The sequence below is a fragment of the Aquila chrysaetos genome, chromosome 1, assembly GCF_900496995.4.
Source record: "Aquila chrysaetos chrysaetos chromosome 1, bAquChr1.4, whole genome shotgun sequence".
NCBI classification, from domain to species: Eukaryota; Metazoa; Chordata; class Aves; order Accipitriformes; family Accipitridae; genus Aquila; species Aquila chrysaetos.
Genome location: NC_044004.1, coordinates 48,128,907 through 48,151,177, shown reverse-complemented (window position 1 = coordinate 48,151,177; position 22,271 = coordinate 48,128,907). Strand labels below are relative to the sequence as shown.

Below are 22,271 nucleotides of genomic sequence, written 5' to 3'. Positions count from 1 at the left end.
TTGTGATTTCTTTTCACTTTCATTTTAAATAAATTACTGTGGAGGCAATTAAGAAAGTCTTCCCATGTAGTAAGTTAACTTAATGAATTCTGGTGATCCAGAAATGGCTTAGATTTATTTTGGGTAAGTACAGTCTATCAAATTAAAGTTAGTAATACATTTTCTAACAGCCTTTCAATAAACAAAGAAGCCTCACTGGGACTGGTTTTATAAACAATGTTTGTAAGTGATTTATCTTCACCTCACTCTTTGAGGGTTTTGTCCGAGAATTAAGTGCAATTTTTACCTGATATTATTTCAGGAAGGAGAACAATTAATATATATGAATCAGTGACTTATAGACAAAAGGCATTCCTTTGCTGAGTAGTTTTAATCTGATTAAAAGCTATTTAATGAACTATTTATAACATTTCAGTCACCACCTTTGAAAGTAGTGTGAGCAATTTTACTTTTCTGCACTGCAGGTACTTAGCAATAGTCACGTGGTGTGCTAAAATCCCATGGAGGGATATAAAGCATTATAATAGCTTGATTGTGTTAAAGAGTTAATTTACAAGAGAAATTCACAAAATTTTGTTCATGGAGGATCATTTGAGTAGGACATTGGTGGGGACTGAATAACAAAATTTGACCTTAAAGAGTGTCTATACATAGCTGTTTGGGTGGCACTTCTGGAAATCATGATTTAAAGCCTGCGGAGAGCCTCTACCTCTGATCCCCAGTTTCTAGTCCTGAGGACTTCTGCATCTTTTTAAACACAAAGACTAACTAATGGTTTACTATGGAATTAATTTACTATAGAATAATGGAACTATAAACCAAGAAGGATCAAAAGTAAGGTTCTTACAAGAGAACTTGAACAGTATATAATTTTATCAATTGTCAGCTAATTCTCAGTAGCTGACCAGTAGCTAAAGGAGGACTGAGGTGTCCCAGCATGGTGTCTTGGGTATTATGGAGACATTCAGCTGTATTCCTGCTGTGAGCAAGGAGAGAAGTCCTCCAGCAAAGCAGGCAGCACAGCAGAGGGCAGTGCAGAGTTGCTGTCATTCCCCAGGGATCCTCTTGCTTCTGACTGATCCGTGTCAGCTCATACTGGCCCCATGATACTCCTTTCCCAATCTAAAAAGTAAACTAATGATAGAGGACTTATTATTATTTTTTAAATTATTATTATTATTAAAATAATTAATAAAATAGTATATAGTCATAGAAGAAACACATGTTTTGAGTGAAAAAAGCTTGAAGATACAGGAGTGGCATATATATATATATGTATGTAATTAACACAGTACAGTCTTAAACACAAATGGTAATTTTTGATATAGAATATATACCTACTTTATATACATAATTATAATTGTCTAAAGTTATAAGCTTGAATTACAGTAGCTTCATCTGAGGTGCATATTGTAAAAAAGGCATTTTATAGAATTGAAATACAGCAATTAAAATGTTTTTAAGCAGTATTTTACACAGTTATTTGTGAGAGAAAATATTTTAGTTAAAATTTATTCAGACAGTATTTCAACAGGCTTCATTTTTTTGCCTAAGAGGTTCTGGGTGGTGGTGGTGGGAAATACCTACATGTTCCAGGTTGCAGTTACCAAGATAAAGGGGGGCATACTCAATCTTTACTCATGTCCTAGTTTCAGCTGGGATAGAGTTAACTGTCTTCCTAGTAGCTGGTACGGTGCTATGTTTTGAGTTCAGTATGTGAAGAATGTTGATAACACTGATGTTTTCAGTTGTTGCTAAGTAGTGTTTAGGCTAATGTCAAGGATTTTTCAGTTTCTCATGCCCAGCCAGCGAGAAAGCTGGAGGGGCACAAGAAGTTGGCACAGGACACAGCCAGGGCAGCTGACCCAAACTGGCCAACAGGGTACTCCATACCATGTGACATCATGCCCAGTATATAAACTGGGGGGAGTGGGGGCGGGGGGAATCGCCGCTCGGCAACTAGCTGGGTGTCGGTTGGCGGGTGGCGAGCAATTGCACTGCGCATCATTTGTACATTCCAATCCTTTCATTATTGCTGTTGTCATTTTATTAGTGTTATCATTATCATTATTAGTTTCTTTTTTTCTGTTCTATTAAACCGTTCTTACCTCAACCCGTGGGTTTTGCTTCTTTTCCCGATTTTCTCCCCCATCCCACTGGGTGGGGGGGGAGTGAGTGAGCGGCTGTGCGGTGCTTAGTTGCTGGCTAGGGTTAAACCACCACACCTCAGTACCCACTATTTTAATACCAGAAGAACCATTCGATGTAATAGTATTTATGAGGGTGCACGGCTTTTTCTTGCATCATATTTTAATCTGTCAAGCCCTGTAAGTCTGTGGGGAGGATAGTGAATGCTTAGAAATCTCTCAGTGCAGCATAGTTGAGCAATATGGTAAGTGTGAGCAAAAATTTTACTGTAAAAATCTGTAGCTAGAATATAAAATCACAGTTAACTTCACCAAAATTGATGGGTGTATATGTGATCTGAACTTTTAAAATCTGCTTGTCAGGATGCTATCTTTAAGTATATCTCACAGCAAGAGCCAAGCAGGCTCTTTGTACACAACAGGAAGTTGGACACAAAATACATCAATAGAAGGTATTGAGCCGAATAAACTGCACTAGAGCGACATGTATTTGTCCTTAAATTTTTAAGGGTTAATTTAAACCTTAATCTTATACCATATTGCTTCTTTAAACTCTTATCTAGTGTGATATATGCCCCACTTGTGTAGTAGCAGGGATGAAAATGGTATTCTGCTGTTGCAAAATACTGTATGTAGGATAGAGGTGCTCATTAAATAGAATTCTGTGTAACTGTTCTGCCAGTGAATCAGTTACATTTAAATATCACTTAATATCAGGGAATAACGGTATGGTATCTTAATCTTATTTTCCAGTACTTTTTCTTCAATTATAATCTACTGCACTGTGTAAGAATGCAGCAGTTTAAAGGGAGATTCCAATGGGTAGCTGTGGAAATGTCAACAAAAAGGTTTTATTATTCTTGTGCTTTTGTGTTAGCTTTCCTGAAAACAGTTACCTAACTGGAGAGCTAAAGCAGGCAGGATGCTTGTGTGTTATATAATGCTTTTTCCACATTTAACTCAATGTCCATGTTCAAACTAGAATGCATTTTCAGGCTAGGAATAATTAAATGATGGAAGCACCTCTTTTGTGGAGGATTTATTGTACTCTAGGTGTTTAAGCAAGACTGAAATTGTTAACTCTTTGTGGCTGATATGACGTACTTTGGTTATAGGAATTTTACAGAAAAGGTTAAAAAATGCTTGCATTGGCAATCAGCAATTCTGGTTTGATTGCTTTTCAGTACTCCACCTCTGCAGCAAAAGTTTACTTTTTCACAAATTTCTCTGTTTTAAAAGCCTTGCTTGATCAACCAGAAAAAAACAAATCAAAACAAAACAACAACCAAAGTAAACCCCCAAGGTTTTTATTTTTGATTCTGGTCTTGTGGGGTTCCCCCTCTCCCCCCCCCCCCAAGTCCTACAAAAGTTGATTTTACCCAGTTTCTATGATCAGCAAGTGAGCTTTGTGACAGTGTTTCTTATATTGTGTCATGCTTAATATCTGAATTTCAGACATAGCTAAAATTGACTTGTTCTTTCCTATCCTAGGTCTATGTTGTACTTATTTCAAGAAGAAAATCTTAAGTTTAGAGTGGCAACTCAAACCTTCATCTTCAGTTTCCTTCCTGTGAAGTGGGAATAGATTTCAAAGAGACTGATGCACCTACAAATACATACAGACTAAGAACTGACAGAAGGCGCTATTTCCAGTTGCACTTCCTCAGTCTCACAGGTAAGTACGATTATTGGAGAGATTTATCTGTGTCACTTCTTAACATGCTGTGTCCCAAGAGCTATCAGCTGTGACTTCTACTTCCATTATTCCTTGTGTTGCCTGCTGACCCACAGAGTTCTGTGTGGGTTAGGACTCTGATGACTCTCCTGACTCAGCAGTCTGGAGTATCACAACTCAGATGCTGCCCCGTTATCCCTTTCCATATTCCTCTGTTTCACTCGGTCTTGTTCTGCTGTTATTCTAATGAGGCTGTGAATAGGGTTCCCAAGTCTATACCTCCCTCCATAAGGGCAACTGTGTCAGGCTGGCAGTACTGCAATGTCTGCACAAATAAATGTTTTACATTATCTTTTCAGTGCTGCAGTTCTTAAAATGGGTTCTTTTTATTAAATCAACACCATAGAAATGAGTGCCTTAACCACTGCTGTAATCTCATTAACTTGCCGTTGGAATAGAAATACATATTTACAGTGTTCTGAAATAGATAAGCAAGTTAACAGAAGGTGAAAGTAACAAGAAAGCCATAAAGAATATTAGTATTTAACTTCCTTGAAGTGTGATTATCTGTAGAACCCTGTTAGCTAAAGCAGATATTGAAACAGAAACAACCGGCATTAAGTAGGTGCTTTATAATATAAAAAATTATGTAGTGTGTGTGTGTTTGTAAAAATGATAGGCAAGGAAAAGGCTTAAAGCTGCATTAGGGGAAGTTCAGATTGGCTATTAGGAAAAAGTTCTTCACTGAGAGGGTGGTCAAGCACTGGAACAAGATCCCCAGGGCAGTGGTCATGGCCCCAAGCCTGTTGGTGTTAAGAAGTGTTTGGACAGTGCTCTTAGATATATGGTTTAACTTTTACGTTGCCTTGTGTGGATTCAGGAGTTGGACTCAATGATCCTTGTGGGTCCCTTCCAACTCAGAATATTCTATGATTCTATATATGCATACTGTTGAATTTTCTCTGGGAACTTGACTTCTCAAATTCTCATGTATATATCACCAGTCTGTAATACTTTTTAGAGTATTCAATGCAGGGGTTTTCTGCCATCCTATTTGTGATTCTGTAACATATGGTAGTTAATGCAGAACTTATATTAACTTACACACTCATGTATAAAATAGCAATTAAGAAAGTGATGTGTTTTTCCTTTTTAAATGCATTACTAGAAGAAGAGGTAAGAAGTAGGTGTTGGCACCATGTGACCATTCTGCTGTCTTTCGATAGTTGATGTGTCCATAGCTTATTCTTGTGATTATTCCCCAGTGCTGTCTTAGGATCATTTTACTAAGTCTTCATGGAAGTGCAATTATGGTCACAAAAAGTTGTGTTTTAGCACTAAAAATCAGTTTCAAGACTAAAGGCTGGAACGAATAGAGATCAAGATCTCGGGAAACTCTCCTTGGGACATTTGACATATCTCTCTTAGCTAAGAGTAGGAAACATATCCTACTAAATGGTAGTGTTTCATTCCCATTGTTTACAGACACAGGCTGTAAAGGAGTAGAGAATTACGCATTTGGTTTTGATACCAGGCTGGTATGATCATTCTACTCCTGGTTAGCTACATCAGGAAATTACAGTATCAAATACTTTGCACCTTGTATTTATTTTCTAAACCAAAATTTCCAGTATATTATATTATATATCATTCCAACTTCTGCCTGCAGATACAATCATATTTATATTGAGATAAGCAGTGCAAAACGACTGAAACAGAGATTTGGTGTCTGCTCATAATGAAGTACTACATCCAACCCTTTCCTCCACAGAATAATGTGACTTAATTTAGTGGTCAGACACTTAATAGCATGAAAGAAATTATTTTTCTGAGCCAAATGAAGAGTAAGAAATACTACTTTCTGTACATCACATATCAAAAGACAGAAGAATGAAAAGAGGAAGTAAATCACAGAATGGTTTGAGTTGGAAAGGACCTTAAAGTTCATCTAGTTCCAATGCCCCTGCCATGGGCAGGGACACCTTCCACTAGACCAGGTTGCTCAAAGCTCCATCTAACCTGGCCTTGAACACTTCCAGGGATGGGGCATCCACAACCTCTCTGGGCAACCTGTTCCTGTACCTCACCACCCTCACAGTAAATAATTTCTTCCTAATATCTAATCTAGATCTACCCTCTTTCAGTTTAAAACGATTACCTGTTGTCCTATCGCTACACTCCCAGTTAAAGAGTCCTTCCCCATCTTTCCTGTAGGCCCCCTTTAGGTACTGGAAGGCTGCTATAAGGTCTCCCTGGAGCCTTCTCTTCTCCAGGCTAAGCAACCTCAACTTTCTCAGCCTATCCTCATAGGGGAGGTGCTCCAGTCCTCTGATCGTCTTTGTGGCCCTCCTCTGGAACCACTTGAGCAGGTCCATGTCCTTATGTTGGGGGCCCCAGAGCTGAATGCAGCACTCCAGGTTGAGTCTCACGAGAGCGGAGCAGAGGGCCAGAATCACCTCCCTTGACCTGCTAGCCACAATTCTTTTCATGCAGTCCAGGTTACAGTTGTCTTTCTGGGCTGTGAGTGCATGTTGCTGGCTCGTGTTCAGTTTTTCATCCACTAATACCACCAAGTCCTTCTCCACAGGGCTGCTCTCAATCCACTCATCGCCCAGCATGTATTTGTCCTTGGGATTGCCCTGACCCATGTGCAGGACCTTGCACTTGGCCCTGTTGAACTTCATGAGGTTCGCACGGGCCCACCTCTCAAGCCTGTCAAGGTCTCTCTTGATGGCATCCCTTCCCTCCAGCACGTCAACCACACCACACAGCTTGGTGTCGTTGGCAAATTTGCTGAGGGTGCACTTGATCCCACTGTCTGTGTTGCCGACAAAGATGTTAAACAGCGCCAGTCCCAATACCGACCCCTGAGGAATGCCACTCATCACTGCTCTCCACTTGGACATCGAGCCATTGACCGCAACTCTTTCAGTGCAACCATCCAGCCAATTCCTTATCCACCAAGTGGTCCATCCGTCAAATCCATGTCTCTCTAATTTAGAGACAAGGATGTTGTGTGGGACAGTGTCAAACTCTTTGCACAAGTCCAGGTAGATGATGTCAGTTTCTCTTCCCTTACCCACCAGTGCTGTAACCCTGTTGTAGAAGGCCACCAAAGTTGTCAGGTACAATTTGCCCTTAGTGAAGCCATGTTGGCTGTCACTGATCACCTCCTTATTGTCCATGTGCCCTAGCATAGTTTCCAGGAGGATCTGCTCCCTGATCTTGCCCAGGCACAGAGGTGAGACTGACTGGCCTGTAGCTCCCCAGCTCTTCCTTTTTTCCCTTTTTAAAAAGGGAGGTTATGTTTCCCTTTTCCAGTCAGTGGAAATTTCACCAGACTGCCACAACTTCTCAAATATAATGGATGCTGGCTTAGCCACTTCATCCCCCAGTTCCCTCGGGACTTGTGGATGCATCTCATTGGGTCCCATGGACTTGTGCACCTTCAGGTTCCTTAGATGGTCTTGTACCTGAGCTTTTTCCTACAGTGGGCAGTTCTTCATTCTCCCAGTCCAGAAGCCTTTGCCTTCTGCGAGTTGGGCAGTGTGGCTGGAGCACTTGCCAATGAAGACTGAGTCAAAAAAGTATGCTTATTTTATGGCTGTAAGGTGATGGTACAAGGTTTCTCAGGTTGATGTAACCTTACAGCATTTGAGAGTTGACCCATAGCAATCTCTGCCTAGCTTCCTACCAATGTGAACAGAATCCAGGATTTATGAGGTGATACATAGTAACCATGCTTTTTGCTAGCGTTTTCTTGGCCTTGGTTGAAAATCCAGGTTCTTCCTTGGCTAATTGAAAGGTTCAGTTCGCCTTTTGTGCTTCCATTTTATGCCAGAGTAGAGCAATAAACAGAACTAGCCTGGTTTGCTGTGAAGAGGTACAATAGTGTGAAGTACTCAAGTATGAGATATTGTTGTAGCTACAACAGTGCAGTCCGGAGACCTGAAACTTTGCAGAAAATGATCTAGGTGTCCCCATAGACAAGCTGAACATGTGAAAGTGGTGTATCCTCTCAGTAAAGAAGGCCAGCTACATGCTAGGCTGTAATAGCAAGAACATAGAGAGCAGGTTGAGGGAGGTGATTATTTCCCTCTATCTGGCATTTGAGAGACTGCATCTGAAATACTATGTTCAGTTTTGGGCTCCCCAGTACAAGAAATATATTGATATACTGGAGTGAGTCCAGAGAAAGACCATCGAGATGCTAGAACATATGATATACAAGGAGAGGCTGAGAGAGCTGGATTTGTTTAGCCTGAAGAAGAGAAAGCCAAGGGAAGATTGTACTGCTGTCCTAAACTGTCTGATGGGTAGTTACAGACTAGATGAAGCCAGACCTTTTCTGGTAGGTGCACAAGAGGCGTCAGAGAGAAGCTGCAATGAAGTAAATCCAATTAAATAGTAGGAAAACTATTTTACATTGAGGATGGTCAGACATTAGAACTGGTTACCCAGAGAGGTTGTGTAATCTCCATCTTTGAAGATATTAAAAACTTGAGCAGAGAACCTCAGCTAATCATACATGGCTTAAACTCAATCTCCTGACAGCTTTTCAATCTGTATTAATCTGTGATTCTAATTTCATAGTCTGCCAGAAGTGGTAGAAAATTTTATTCAAAGATACTATTCTGCAAGAGGTTTGCCTTGAGGGGATATTTCAAAGTGACCTGAAGTACTGATTGTGGAAGCTCATTCCTACCACAGTTAAATGTAGCCTTTATTTTTCAGAGCAAGCGAGAATGAAAAAATGTTCAGTGTTGTTCCAGCCAACAGCTCCAGATAGCCATGAGAGAGTAAATTACTTTCTAATATTGAATATATTCAGGAGGACTGCTGTATATCTCAGTGTATCCCTTCAAACTTCTTCAGCTTCCACCAGAAAGTAAGTGGGTTCACTTGCCCTTGTGATACTACCTTTGAGATGGCAAATATAAATGCAGTTTCCAGATATATTGGAAACAGTACACATATTTTTGAGGCATTTCTCTATTGTCTACTTTTATAGCATTCAGGTTATGTGTGCACTGACATTTCACATATGTGGTATGAGTTCTGTATTTCATAATAGTGATCTCCAGTTAAAACTTTGTGTTCTGGCACACACAAAATGTGATTTTCATGTTAGTGTAGCATGTAGACAGGAGGTCTTGCCCTTCATTTTAATAATAGAAGATCTGTTCTTCTCTGTTGTCAGCCCCTGCCTATGAATTGGATAACATATTGTTCTCACTAGTATTGACTCCCCAGAACTCCTAGCAAGTAGCTGTGTAAGAAACTAAAGTTTTTTTGCCCCCAAACTGGGGCCATATATTTGTACTGTTGAAGTTGACCTATTTTCTGGTAGTACAACAGATCAATTGGAGTTTATTATTATGCTTTGCATTAAAATTTGTGATAATCTTTTCTATCAAACAAGATGTTCTGTTGTTAGTGTTTTTTTTGAGGTATTAATAGCACTTAAGAAATTCATAGAGTTCTTTAAACATTTCTCCATTTTGTGGATTAAAATGTGAGGTTTGAATTAGAATACGTGGGTTATTTGTCCTTTTCAGACTGGCAAGGACCGAAGTAAATCATACTTCTTGTGAATTGCATAACACAAGTAGGCTGATGGTGAAAACTGTCATGTGATGTGCTAGTGTACTTCAGCCCATCAGAAGCCTCTCCCCCTGTGTTTGCTGCCCCCTCTCACAGGAGAGGCAAACTTTTGTACTGGTCCCTTGGTGAAAAGTCCAGTCTCAGTGAAAAAGTTACCAGATTCTTATGTTACAAAGTGATGAATTTCTTGCATACAAAATCAACTTAATACTTTCTAATGCTCATCTGAATAACAACAGTGCATTTTGACAATAACAGGATTATTTAAATTGTTGTTTAAAGCTACAGAGGTTAAATCCTCTGAATTGTTTATTCACCATTCATATGTACATCTTGAATTTCAGTTACTTTTTTTTTCACACCAGTTGAAGTCAGGGCAGGGAATAGCTAAAAGAAAGATGACTTTTTTTTTTTTTTAATATTTTTCCTAATTATTTGCTTACATAATTTTCTGAAGAGACTTGAAGGTAGTGGTATTCATCATAGAGATGACAGTCATGTCCACATCATTTGTACTTGTGATGGGAGATCTAATAAACATGAGGAAAATAAATGAGAAAAGGGACAAAATTCATTAACATACCGTAGCAAAGTAATTAAACCTGTGTTAGTGAACAGGTTATCACAGTGTCATCTGATGTAATGAACAGTTTGTCTTGTAACCAGGATAAATACTAATGCTATATTCCTTTTTTCCTTGTTTGTGTTGACAGGAAAAGGGAAGCTATTGTAATTGAGGGGAAACATTTCAACTTGAGCTGCTCAGAGAGCAGTAGAGTTCTTACATATGAAGTGTGTGTCCATCTGGTGATTCCAACCCCCATTCTATTTGTTTGTTTACTTGCGTGGTTTCACTAATAGCCTATTTTGTACTTGATACAGGTTGCAGCCTGTGTGCCTGATTATGTATCTGTGTAGCTAACTGGTAACTCCTGCTTTAACAAGGGAAGGCTAACAGTTTGTTTATATATCTTGGACTGAAATACTCCTAAAATTCTCAGTGTCCTTGTTTCTAAACTGTCAGAAATCTATAATATTTTAATTTACTTGCATATTATAAAATATTTTTTTGTGGATACTTAACTGAGAATTTGTTGTTTCCCAGAACTTCAGAGTCTTTTGTTGCAAAGAAAATTGGCAAAAAAAGCTCTTTTTGCCAAGTCATGCCCCCGGCTATATTGATTTATTTGGGGATGTAAAACTGTTCAAAGTACGCCTGCTTTTAATTCATAATGTTGTAGAACAGTATGAACCAAATTTATGTTGTTGTGCTACAATTTGTGCAAATATATATACACTAGAGAAGAATTTGGCTTTCAAGAGTAACTTATGTGAAAGGAGTATAAAGAAATTAAGTACATCATAGCCAATAAGTGTAGATCTCATAATATTTTTCACATATTAGTAATTACTTTGATTTTAGTATTTTCTACAATATTCATCAAACACAAGAAGGAAGTTTTAGATCAGAGCTTCACAGTCTTAGGCCCAGTTTTGTAACTTTTCACATATCTACATTTATTTGCTCTCAGTTGTTTATTAATAATTCTGTTAAATTCCAAAGTTTTCATAGTGTATAAAGCACTATACACTTCGGAGTTATTCATGCTATCTGCACTAGAGAATTTTCAGCAGCTATCTTAATCAGTTGTTGGGTATGATGACTTTATAGTGTTGACTGTTTGTTAAGTAGCTGAGAGTAGGTGATATGAATGTTTCATGGTTTCTTGAGATATTTATCTAATTTTTTCAGATTCTAAATTGTATCTTTATCCATGCCCTTTAAACTGCAACGAGTGTGTTAGATAAAAAGGAGTAGAAATGTCACAATCTGTCTTCTTTATTCAAAATTCCCAAATGTAAAAAGAAACACAGGGAGTGTAATTGTGAAAACAGTGTATTTGAGTGTGCCCAGGTGTAATGGGCTGACCCTAGCCAGCAGCTAAGCACCCACCCAGCCTCTAGCTTATTCCCCCACAGTGGGATGGGGGAGAGAATCGGAAGAGCAAAAGCTGAGAACTCCTGGGTTGAGGTGAAGCAGCAAAGCTGTGTGTGCAAGCAGAGCAAAATAAAGAATTTATTCACTATTTGTCATTGTCAGGCAGATGTCCAGCCACTTCTTGGAAAGCAGGGCCTCAGCATGCCTAATGGTTACTTGACAAAATGAAAGCCATAACCATAAACCCCTTCCTCCGCCTTTCCCTGAGCTTTTATTGCTGAGCCCTATGTTGTATCATAAAGAATGTCCCTCTGGTCCATTTGGGTCTGCTGTCCTCCTGTGTTGCTTCCCAACTTCTGGCACACCTCTGGCCTAATCACTGAGGTGGGCAGAGTGGCGAAAAGGAAACCACAATTCTGTGCAAGCCAAAACACTGGTGTGTTAACAACACTGGTTTAATCACAAGCCCAAAATACAGCACCATATACAGGATTAACTCCACCCCAGCCAGACCCAGTACACCAGGGAAGGCATCATTCATTCAGAGGAATAGTTTGCTTTCTCCCTGTAATAAAGTTATTAACAACAAAAAATATGAAGATCTGTAGGTTATAAATATGACATCTGCTTAAAACTGCCTCCTTCTTGCTAAATATGTGTTAGACTAAAAGGAGGCAACTGTACAAACATGTATGCGCTTATTTAAAAAAAAAAAAAAAAAAAAAAGATGGATTGTCTTGAGCTCTGTGGCTGTGCTACCATTAAGGAACTTAGACTGTTTTCAGCCTTGCTGTTTACTTCTTTTACATCAAAATCAATATTAGTTGTCAATGTTTAATTAGCGTGCTTTGTAAACATGCACTTCACATTGTGTTGGCCTTCCGTTAATTTCATTTGTGATTATGTAAAATATTATATTGCTTTGTATAGAATTTCTCAAAACAACAGATGGAGGTAAAAAAAAAAAAAAAAAAAAGAAAACCCACTGAAGAATTTCTGGCTTCATGTTAGTACTAGCGCCAAAGGAGGAAAAGGGAAAAAATAATGGATCAAATGCTGTGTTTCTGTGCATAAAGTTTTGGTTTTACCTGAATATCCACTTTATGGTAGAATGAAATTTTGCTTGGTTTGAAGGAGCAGGAAAGTTCAAGGATGTATATAGCTCTGACTTTAGATGCTTTCTCTGCTGGCTGTTCTTAAGTCCTGGCAAGGAGGGTGCCACGTGTGACTTCTGTTGATACACAGTCACCTTTCATTCCTGTGGATATTTTCCGTTCTCAAAAAGAGGGTAAGTCAGATGTGTTTTAGAAATCCTTGGAAAAAATTGTCATCTCGGTGATGTAAAGGCCATAAAGCAGAGAACTGACTCTAAGTCTGGTTTTAGTCCCTCTCAGCTTCCACAGACACACTTTCCCATATCACTAAACCTTCATGTGGTTTCAGCAGTGAGATTTTCCTGCTGTTTATAGCATGAATGTACAGGGAAGCAATTATTTTATTAATCTATAACTTTGACTTTACAAGAGGCCTAAAAGTAAAGGGGTACATGTGATCCAGTATTGTTGACTTCAGTATTCATATCTTTCCTGGTTTTGCTTATTTGCTGAATTTCTCTCTGCTGCAGTTTTCGATCTCTGTGAATAGGATGTAGTTCAAGACTAATTCATCCCATCCCTCTTCAGATTATTGCATGCGAACCAACAAATATAAGAAACCTAAACTGGCTAAAATATCTTATTTTGCTAATAACAGTCCTTGTTAGGTTCCATCAAAAGTAGTGCAGTATTTGTCCAAGATCAATGTAATAACTTTCTAATAGTGACTTGAATGATGATTCCCTGAGGTGGTGAAAACTAATGCCAAAGCCATCCAAGTTGTAGAACATAAAGAACACATTTCAGGTGGCCATGCTTAATTGAGCCTTCAGTATTTGGGCAAATAGTTGATTTGCATACTTGAATATATTTTGTGCTTTATTTGATCACTAACTAATCAGTGCATACAGATGGCAATTAGATTTCTGATCTGAATACACAAACAGTACCTTGTGAATGCAAGCAAGGGCTGTCAAGCTGCAGATTGGGATCTCTACTCAGTTGGAATTAAAAATTATTGATATATCTCCTGTGATTATGAAAGTGGAGGAAGTGAGGGTTTTTTCATTAGTACTTTGAAAGGACTTGCTAATTTATTCATATGTGGAAGATATGTTGGTGAGAAAGTAAAAATTGGCTGTGGACTGACTCCAAATCTGTATCCCAATTTTTTATTTTTAAACTTTATCTACAAGAGCGATACAAGTCTTATCACTTAAGGAGCAAGTGAATGGAGTGAGTACTTTCAGTACTTTCAAAGTGCATTTTCCCTTTCTCAGTCTTTTACCTTCCCTGTGGAAAGGAAAAGTTTGTGTGCATGCTACGTGAAGGTGCCCATATGGTCTTGTGTATTCCATAGAAGATCATTGAGGTTATAACACTGTAATTGATTCTTGCTTCCTAATTGCCATAAATTTTGTTAGCAGTTAAACAATCTATATGGATGACTCTGAAGTCCATCTTCACACAAAACTGCTGTTCCAGTTGCTGTTTTCCTGTCTTTCTCCTCATTTTTAATCCTGTGTTAATATGTGAAATGGTAAATTGCAATTGAACAGCATGACTGTGGTGGGTTGACCCTGGCTGGACGCCAGGTGCCCACCAAAGCTGTTCTATAACTCCCCCTCCTCAGCTGGACAGGGGAGAGAAAATATAACAAAGGGCTTGTGGGTCGAGATAAGGACAGGAGAGATCACTCACCAATTACTGTCACGGGCAAAACAGACTCAGCCTGGGGAAAATTAACTCAATTTATTACAAATCAACCAGAGTAGGGTAATGAGAAATAAAACCACATCTCAGAACACCTTCCCTCCACCCCTCCCTTCTTCCCGGGCACATCTTCACTCCCAGATTCTCTACCAACCCTCCCAGCGGCGCAGGGGGACGGGGAATGGGGTTTACGGTCAGTTCATCACACGTTGTTTTCTGCTGCTTCATCCTCCTCAGGGGGAGGACTCATCACACTCTTTTTCTGCTCCAGCGTGGGGTCCCACCCACGGGAGACAGTCCTCCATGAACTTCTCCAATGTGGGTCCTTCCCACAGGCTGCAGTTCTTCACGAACTGCTCCAGCGTGGGTCCTTTCCACAGCGTGCAGTCCTTCAGGAGCACACTGCTCCAGCGTGGGTCCCCTGCAGGGTCACAAGTCCTGCCAGAAAACCTGCTCTGTGGGCTCCTCTCTCCACAGATCCGCAGGTCCTGCCAGGAGCCTGCTCCAGCGCGGGCTTCCCACGGGGTCACAGCCTCCTTCGGGAACCTACCTGCTCCAGCGTGGGGTCCTTCACGGGCTGCAGGTGGATATCTGCTCCACTGTGGACCTCCCTGGGCTGCAGGGGGACAGCCTGCCTCACCATGGTCTTCCCCACGGGCTGCAGGGGAATCTCTGCTCCGGCGCCTGGAGCACCTCCTCCCCCTCCTTCTTCACTGACCTGGGGGTCTGCAGGGTTGTTTCTCTCACATGTTCTCACTCCTCTCTCCGGCTGCCGTTTCCATCCCAGCAACTTTTTTTCCTTCTTAAAAATGTTATCACAAAGGCATTACCACTATCGCTGATGGGCTCGGCCTTGACTGGCGGCGGGTCCGTCTTAGAGCTGGCTGGTGTTGGCTCTGTCAGACACAGGGGAAGCTTCCAGCAGCTTCTTACAGAAGCCACCCCTGTAACCCCCCTGCTACCAAAATGTTGCCACACAAAGCCAGTACAATGATGTTTTTTCCAAAGCGTACTCCATTGTGCTGTACATTGGTATACATGTTCAACCTTTAAAAATAATCAATATGCTGAAAGCTCTTTGTGTTTCCGAATTTGAGTATGTAGAACAGCTGTACCGCTGTGTAATGTATACAGGTTCAAAATAGTGAAATTCTTGGAAAATGCACTGATTCTTTGTCATGTAAGTTATTAGTAACACCTTGATTTCAGGTTTAGTTCCTTTGCTTGCCAGAGCTGGAGAGTCCAGCTTATTGCTCTGATTAAAACGTTCAAACTAAAATTCTTTGAGTCCTGCATTGCATTTTTATATGATCTCAAGAACAAGCTTTAGAACCATATGAAGAAGTCTGTTAACTTTTATGGTGGAACAAAGGCCAATCTATACACTTTTTTTTTTGCACTGTAACACATTATTTGGGGAAAATTTGTATTTCTTTATTCCAGATAGTTAGGCATCTTTGAAACACTATAAAGGATTATAGGCTTTGGAGGCAGTAATGAGGAGGATTTAAGTACAATGGAGGTGAGGCTCAACAGAAGTTTGTGTGAGAAAAGTGTGGATCAGTGGATATTTTATAATCCAGATACCTTGTCCAGCTCATTGCAATACTGATTTGAAGGGGCAGAGAAAGCTTTAGTCATTGGGCCAGTGGAATGAAGTTGAACTTTTAGATTATTCTTCCTGTCAATATTTCTTCAAACATTTCTATATTCTTTTGTAAAACATTGTATTTTTGTTGTGTATTTCAACAGCTTTTGAGAGTGAGATGCATTACGCTGCTTTACTTATCAGTCATACAAGTAGCATTTTTTAAGTTTCTGAATGGTGAGCTTAAAAATATGTCTTGTCTTCTAGAGTTAACTTTTTTTCCATCTTGTTGTTCAGTGGTCCATAGCCACTTCAGCCTTGGAAGTGATTTCTTTCTGTGAGTGTTGTCAGCTATAAAACTCACTCTATTGACCTATCAGCAGAGTTCTCCCTGAAAATAATTAAACTTCAGAACCCTGTTCTTTCAAGGAACTTGACCTCTAACTGGCTTGACCTTTGATTGACTCCCCAGCCTGCTTTGCACTTAACTGAAATTTCTGTGATGGTAACATCATTAAGGATGCAATTTCCTTTCCCTCTGAAATACTAGCTACATTGGCAAAAGCCTTTCTACAAGCATATATTCATATGTGCAAAAAGCCTCTGTTCAAGGGAAAACACTGATGTTGCTTGTTGCATTAGGGTATTCATTATGTATGCTGCAGGAATAGAATGGAATGGTCTGTGCGTTAGGTGAACCTACTGGCATATATCTTGTGATTAGTGAGGTTGTAATCCAGCATTGTAATCCTGGCCAGCATTTTAATACTTGTGTACTTTACTGTAAAGGTTCATTTGATATGCAAACTGTATTTTTGTTACCTTTTATGTTGCAAAACAAGCTACTACTGATTTTTAACTGAAGCTACTGCATAGCTGTTTCTTTACTAGAAGTTTACTCAGCAGCAACCTATAAGACAAGATTGTTTTTCATGTAAAAATTGTAAGATAAATGGGTTTTATATGGTCTCTTATTTAATTTACCTTCCTATTAAATGGAGTAATCGAGTAGAATAAGGCAACTTTTCAAAATAATGAATAATTCTCTTTCATCAGAATAGACGTTTGTTTTAAATAAGTCATTAATCATGTAGTTAAAGCACTGATTAAGAATATTTTTTGATTTGCTTTCCTGTGTCTAAATTCAATCTAGGAGAGAGGTTATGCTAAAAGAGGTTGATAATGCTATTTGTTATAAAAAAATTAATATTGCTGGTATCTTGTATATATCCTTTGCTATTCATCATCCGTGCTCTGTTTTACTTATTGGACCCAACCTTTCAAGCTCTGGGATAGATTGGTTTAATATTTTCCATTTTGGTAACTCAAGTACTATGGGAGTAGCCAAATTCCCTTAAAATACTCACTTCTGCATCTTCAAACGGAGGTATCAGTGAGTGAGTGGTCAGGGCTCCAGGCCTCTGGGTCTCTCCAAAGGCCTTTGCTGCCCCTATTAATTTTGCTGTGGTGACCACATTATGCACAGTCTGGGTAAGTGCGCACATACTCTGCAGTGCCTGTACAGAGAGGGCACTGAATCTGCCCACAGTTTACACTCCATGTTGTGTTTTGGGTGGGGGGAAGCACCCGCTGCATGTGAACCTCCTGCTGCCTGGCAGCACAGCTCAGCAGTGCAAAGACCTGCTTTTCCACAGGCCACGGAGTAGGAGGCTTGAAGAGATGTGAAACTTAAAAGTTATGGTGACACTGTAGAAAATGAAATCTAGAAATAAAAATAATTACAGAAAATTGTCTATTAGATGATTAAGAAAAAGACTGGGATACTGGTATCAGCATGCATTTTTTATACCCTGCTGTTTGAATTCCTTTTTGTCATTCAAGTTTGAGCATGTAGGGAATTGGGGAAGAAGTGCAGTGAGTCACAACTACAGCACGCAGAAGCTTGATGTGAGTGTCCTGCAATGGGCTATGACTGGTCACTAATTCTACATTGTCCATCTCTCAGCCTTCTTTAATTGATGCTAGGGTACTATTTATGTTTTCAGGATCAAGGCTTCTGCTTATATGCAAAAGTGTATGACTTTTTGTGTTCGCCCTTTTTCTTTCTCACTTGCAGGCAAACCACCCTATTTTTCTGTTTGCTTGAATAAAATAAAAAGTGTAATAATACACTGCTCCCTCTTAATTCTGAGGACAGGTACAAAACAGAAGTTTGCAAATAATCTCCCTTCCCCTATCCCCACTTCCACAGACACACTTCAGAACTGAAGCTTCTGCTTTCATAAATGTTAGAAAAATTGACTTTTCCCTAAAAATATGACAAATAGTTCCCATATGAAATCTCACAAAGACACTGCAGGGCAAGTGAGATTTTTGTGTGACTGTAAACATATCTTATTTTTCCACAGTTGAACAGCCCAGAAGTATAAAATATTTGTTTTATCTCTTAAGCAGTTATCAGCTAAAAAGAAAAAATATTATCTTTGTAGTAGCTTTTCAGACTCTAATTGTATTTCAGAAGTATAACTCTTAAATGGAATTCTTGTGCAAGAATCTTAAGCTCAACATTTTAAAATCTAAGTGTAAACTAACACTTTGTAGATATAAATTGTGAAAGGGTTTTTTGTTACTTTCTTCCTTTCCTGGCTTTGAAATTTTACCTCAAGGTCAGGTTAGAAAAGGGCTGTACATGGACAGGAGTAAGTTGCTGGAATTCAGTGTAAATTTAAAGCAGACAGCCCTTGTGCAATTAAATGGTGTTTACAGACAGGGTTACTAACATCACTTTGTAAAAGCTTCTGATAAAAAGAATGTGCCACTCTAATGCTACAGACCAAAGGAGAATACAGAAATTTGTCTGAAAGAGAAAACAGCTCCTTGGTGCAAAGGTGCGTTGTAAGTCAAGATCTTGCAGGTGTTGGCACTCCATCTTCTCTCCCTCATGAACATAGAGACCAATTACCAATGACTGCGGATATTCTGTGCAGGAATTTGGAGATGTAGGTGGTTTTTTTTTTTTTCTTTGCTTATCCCTGGTATATGTTGTCTCAATTTTGTTAAGTTGCATTGATAGATCTGACAGTGACATATGTCCCACATGTCTTTTTTAGTTCAGCAGGTGTATGCTAGGCTGGATTACATTTTGTTATGTGCCCAGCTGATGAGATCCAAAAAGCAGTAAAAATGTGGTTCCAAGTCAAATGTTCAATAAGTATTTTCTAAGCTAATTTAATACTTCTTTTTAAGACTAGCCTGTTTGTGATAAAGGTGATATATCATAATTGGATGGTAATATTTATTCAAATAACTTTCAGAGCTACAGGAAACCTGTAGGAGAGCTACAGCTCGCTTCTCCTAGGGATGCCTCCCTTGTGGTGGCTGTGTCTGGACTCCTTGTCTGCAACCATACACTGAACTGGGGCAGTTGTACACTTTGGCTGTAGTGAAGGCTTTGGCTTTTGTACAGGCTGCTAATTATGATTGGACTTGACAATTAAGTGATGTTTTTGCCTATTATTATGTTATTCTGCTTTTGTTGGTATTGCCCGGTGTTACAGTCAAAGCTTAGAATTGGATTCCTTTTGCTGAGATTTTTTCAAACTCTTCACTGTTGCTTTGGTGTCAGGTAATGATCCTTGTTGGTGCTTTAGTATCTTGCGTCGAGAGTGAAATAGATGGCAGGGCTAAAGCCTTGTTCTGGTACTATTTGTTGGAGATGGAAGCTCTGTGATGTATCTATGAACCTAAGAACTCCCTTGGAAGTGCAGAAGTGAAAAGGAACAGGTTGGTCATGGCTCTTCATGTGTTATTGCAGAGGGCTGCCATAGGGAATTGTGATGAGGCCACACTCTCTTAACTAGGGGGGATGAGGCTCACCATTAGCTATGTCAGGGCACACAGTGGTAATTCCTCAGAATTCATACTTGTGGCAATGCACCGTTTATCAACTGCTTATGCCCCAACTGTTGCTCTCATGGCAGAGTGTGTTTGCTCTCCAGCCAGAAACTTGTCCTGTTAATCTTGGATTTCAGTTTATAGCACACTCATCTTCAAAGATGGCAGTAAATTCTGTTGATGGAGCGCAGAGTTTGCATTCCAGAGACCTAACTTGCATCTAATTCCTCCCAAGTCTTAAGCCACCTAAACTTGCCTTACTCTGGCTCAGAGCTTCAAGCTTCAGGCTGTAACTTGCAGCCTAATTTGCTTTTTAGAAATGATTGATTTGTTGTTGTGCTGAAACAATTCAGCTGGTTTAAAAGGAAAAAATAAATCTACAGCTAGCACTTTAAAACTGCAGGAAAAAATGGTCTAAAAATATGAGGACTTGTACTTCTTTTATATGAACTATTTTTCTGTGGTCACTTCTATACGCTCACTGGGAATTATTTCTGCCTACAGCTGTTTTGTGATACACAAACAATTCTTTCTGTAACAGTATCTTTATACTTTCCTGTAAAATAGTTATAAGCGATATTTTTGTACTTTCCTACATAAGCTAGATATGATTACGATGCATTGTGGATTTCTTGTGAGAGTGACCTTTAGAAAAATGATAGTTGTGTCTCAGGTTTCAGGCAAGATAGCAAAGTTGGCAGCAGTGGTGGCAGCTTTTTAAAGCATTGCAGTGGGTATCTCAAATCTATAAATGTGTTTGGAGGAAAAACGATAATAAAATCAGGAAAAAAAAAAAAAAGAGCAACAGATACTGGTAGGCATACTTGTTCTTTGGGAAGGAAGAAAAGAAACCTGGGGTAGGACAGGGAGACAAGTTGTGAGGAGTGATAGGGTATTTAAGCCCTCAGTTTTTGACCTGGGATAGGTTGGGGAGGGTGGATAAGGGAAGAGAAGTAGTGTTGCAGAATGGAGGTTCTGGAGAGAGATCTGAGGATTTAGAGCACTTGGTGCCACCAAGCACCACTGTCTTGTCACGTGTAAATAAAATTCTGCCTTTGTGAGGAAGGGGTGAGGGATTGTTGGTTTAGAGCTACTGCTGTTAACAGTTCTTTGCAGAATAACAGGTAAGGAAGGGGTCAACAGTGGGATGAAAAGCTATCAAGCTGGATCACGGGGTTTTGATCCCCAAAAAGAAGTTCCTAGGCCAAACCTGAAGAACGGAGGGCAACAACTGCCTTCCTGAAAATACAGGTATAAGAGCAAGAAATGCCCCATAAGCTGCCTGCAAAGTTTCTTATGTCTAGGTTTGAACTGTATGGGAAAGAGATGGTCTCCTGAAGGGACCTGTGGAGAGAGCATCATTCTGATGTAGAAAGACTGCTGTGGCAGTCTTGCTGCAGTCTCAGATACTTCTGCAGTTCTGTCAAAACTGTATTTGTTGCTCATTGCCTGGCTCCTTTTTCTAAATAAATGCAAAAAATCTCCTTTGACTAGAAAGACTTTTTCATTCTAACTGTGCTCATTTTCAAAGAAATGCTTTCTGAAAACAATCACAATGGTTTCTTAAGTTAGGAACAACAGAAAACTGAGTCACTGTTTATTGTAAAACAGTCTCAGGTCAACCCCTAATTCACTGTGTTATCAAGAGGAAAGAAAGGATTTTTCTAATAAGGAAAACACAGTTTTGACTAAATATAGAGAACTGCACACAAGAAATTTATGCTGAAATGTGGGATATATTACCATTTCTTGGGAAACAAGGTTAAAGAGAAAAAAGGTTTAACTTACGATGCTCTTTCATACCTTACTAAATTGCTTCTCGTGTATGCATCCTTCTTGCAATACATATTGTAGAATAGGAATGGTTCATTAACATGCTGGGCAATGTCTTACATGGACTAATGTTACCATACTGATTATTATTCTAAAAATCATACTTGGTGCCTGATTTCCTTCAGTATACTTGACAGTGGATGTGATTGCAGGGAATATTTGCATTTGTAACAGTGTTTGGAGTATAGTTCAAACATCCTAACTCATTTACATAATCTGCAAATTGGGTAGGTTTAACATATCACTTAAATGTCATGTCTGTATTTATTATAGAATCTCCCAAATTTACTCTGAAGTGAGATTATAGGCCTATTTAGGATCCCTGTATTTATGTTCCTTTAAACTCTCTTACCTAGCTGTCCATGCAGAAATATTGGTGCCTTTCAGAGTGAATGTTTTTTCTTTTGCTTACCTTTGCTTTGTGGAACCCAGTCTCTGGGATTTTTGGAAGTTGTGACAAGCACCTTTGTTTCAGTGGTACAGCACAGTTTCATTCCAATCTGTCTGTGGATTAGTATATTTTCATCCTTCTCCCATTATGGTGAGAAGGAAAAATAGGTTTTTTGTTTTATGGCAAAACATGCAATTCAAAGGTAAATAATTAATTTTCATTATTTGTCCTTCAAGTGAAAAATTTCCTTTCCTCAAAATATTTAATTGTTAGGATCTTTGTACAGGTCAGGAAAATGCAGACATCCATGAATAATACTTAACCTAAAATTCATTACTGGAACCACATTGTGTAGGAAAAGTGAGAGTCCTGTTTTTTTTTCTGGACAATCAGATTTTTATCCTTAGGCCACTGTTTTCTCCCTTTTAATGG

The 22,271-nt window shown here is 39.2% G+C and overlaps 1 long non-coding RNA gene across 2 annotated transcripts in view; it reads left to right on the top strand.

Moving 5' to 3' along the window:
* LOC115342632 overlaps positions 1-22,271 on the top strand; it is a 179,233-nt gene that overhangs the window by 11,471 nt on the left and 145,491 nt on the right. The window contains exons 2-3 of one of the 2 annotated variants that reach the window (XR_003923842.2): positions 3,639-3,822; positions 8,557-8,710. This is a non-coding gene — a long non-coding RNA (uncharacterized LOC115342632). The remainder of the gene's footprint in view (positions 1-3,638; positions 3,823-8,556; positions 8,711-22,271) is intronic. The other variant, XR_005933194.1, reaches the window with a different exon arrangement.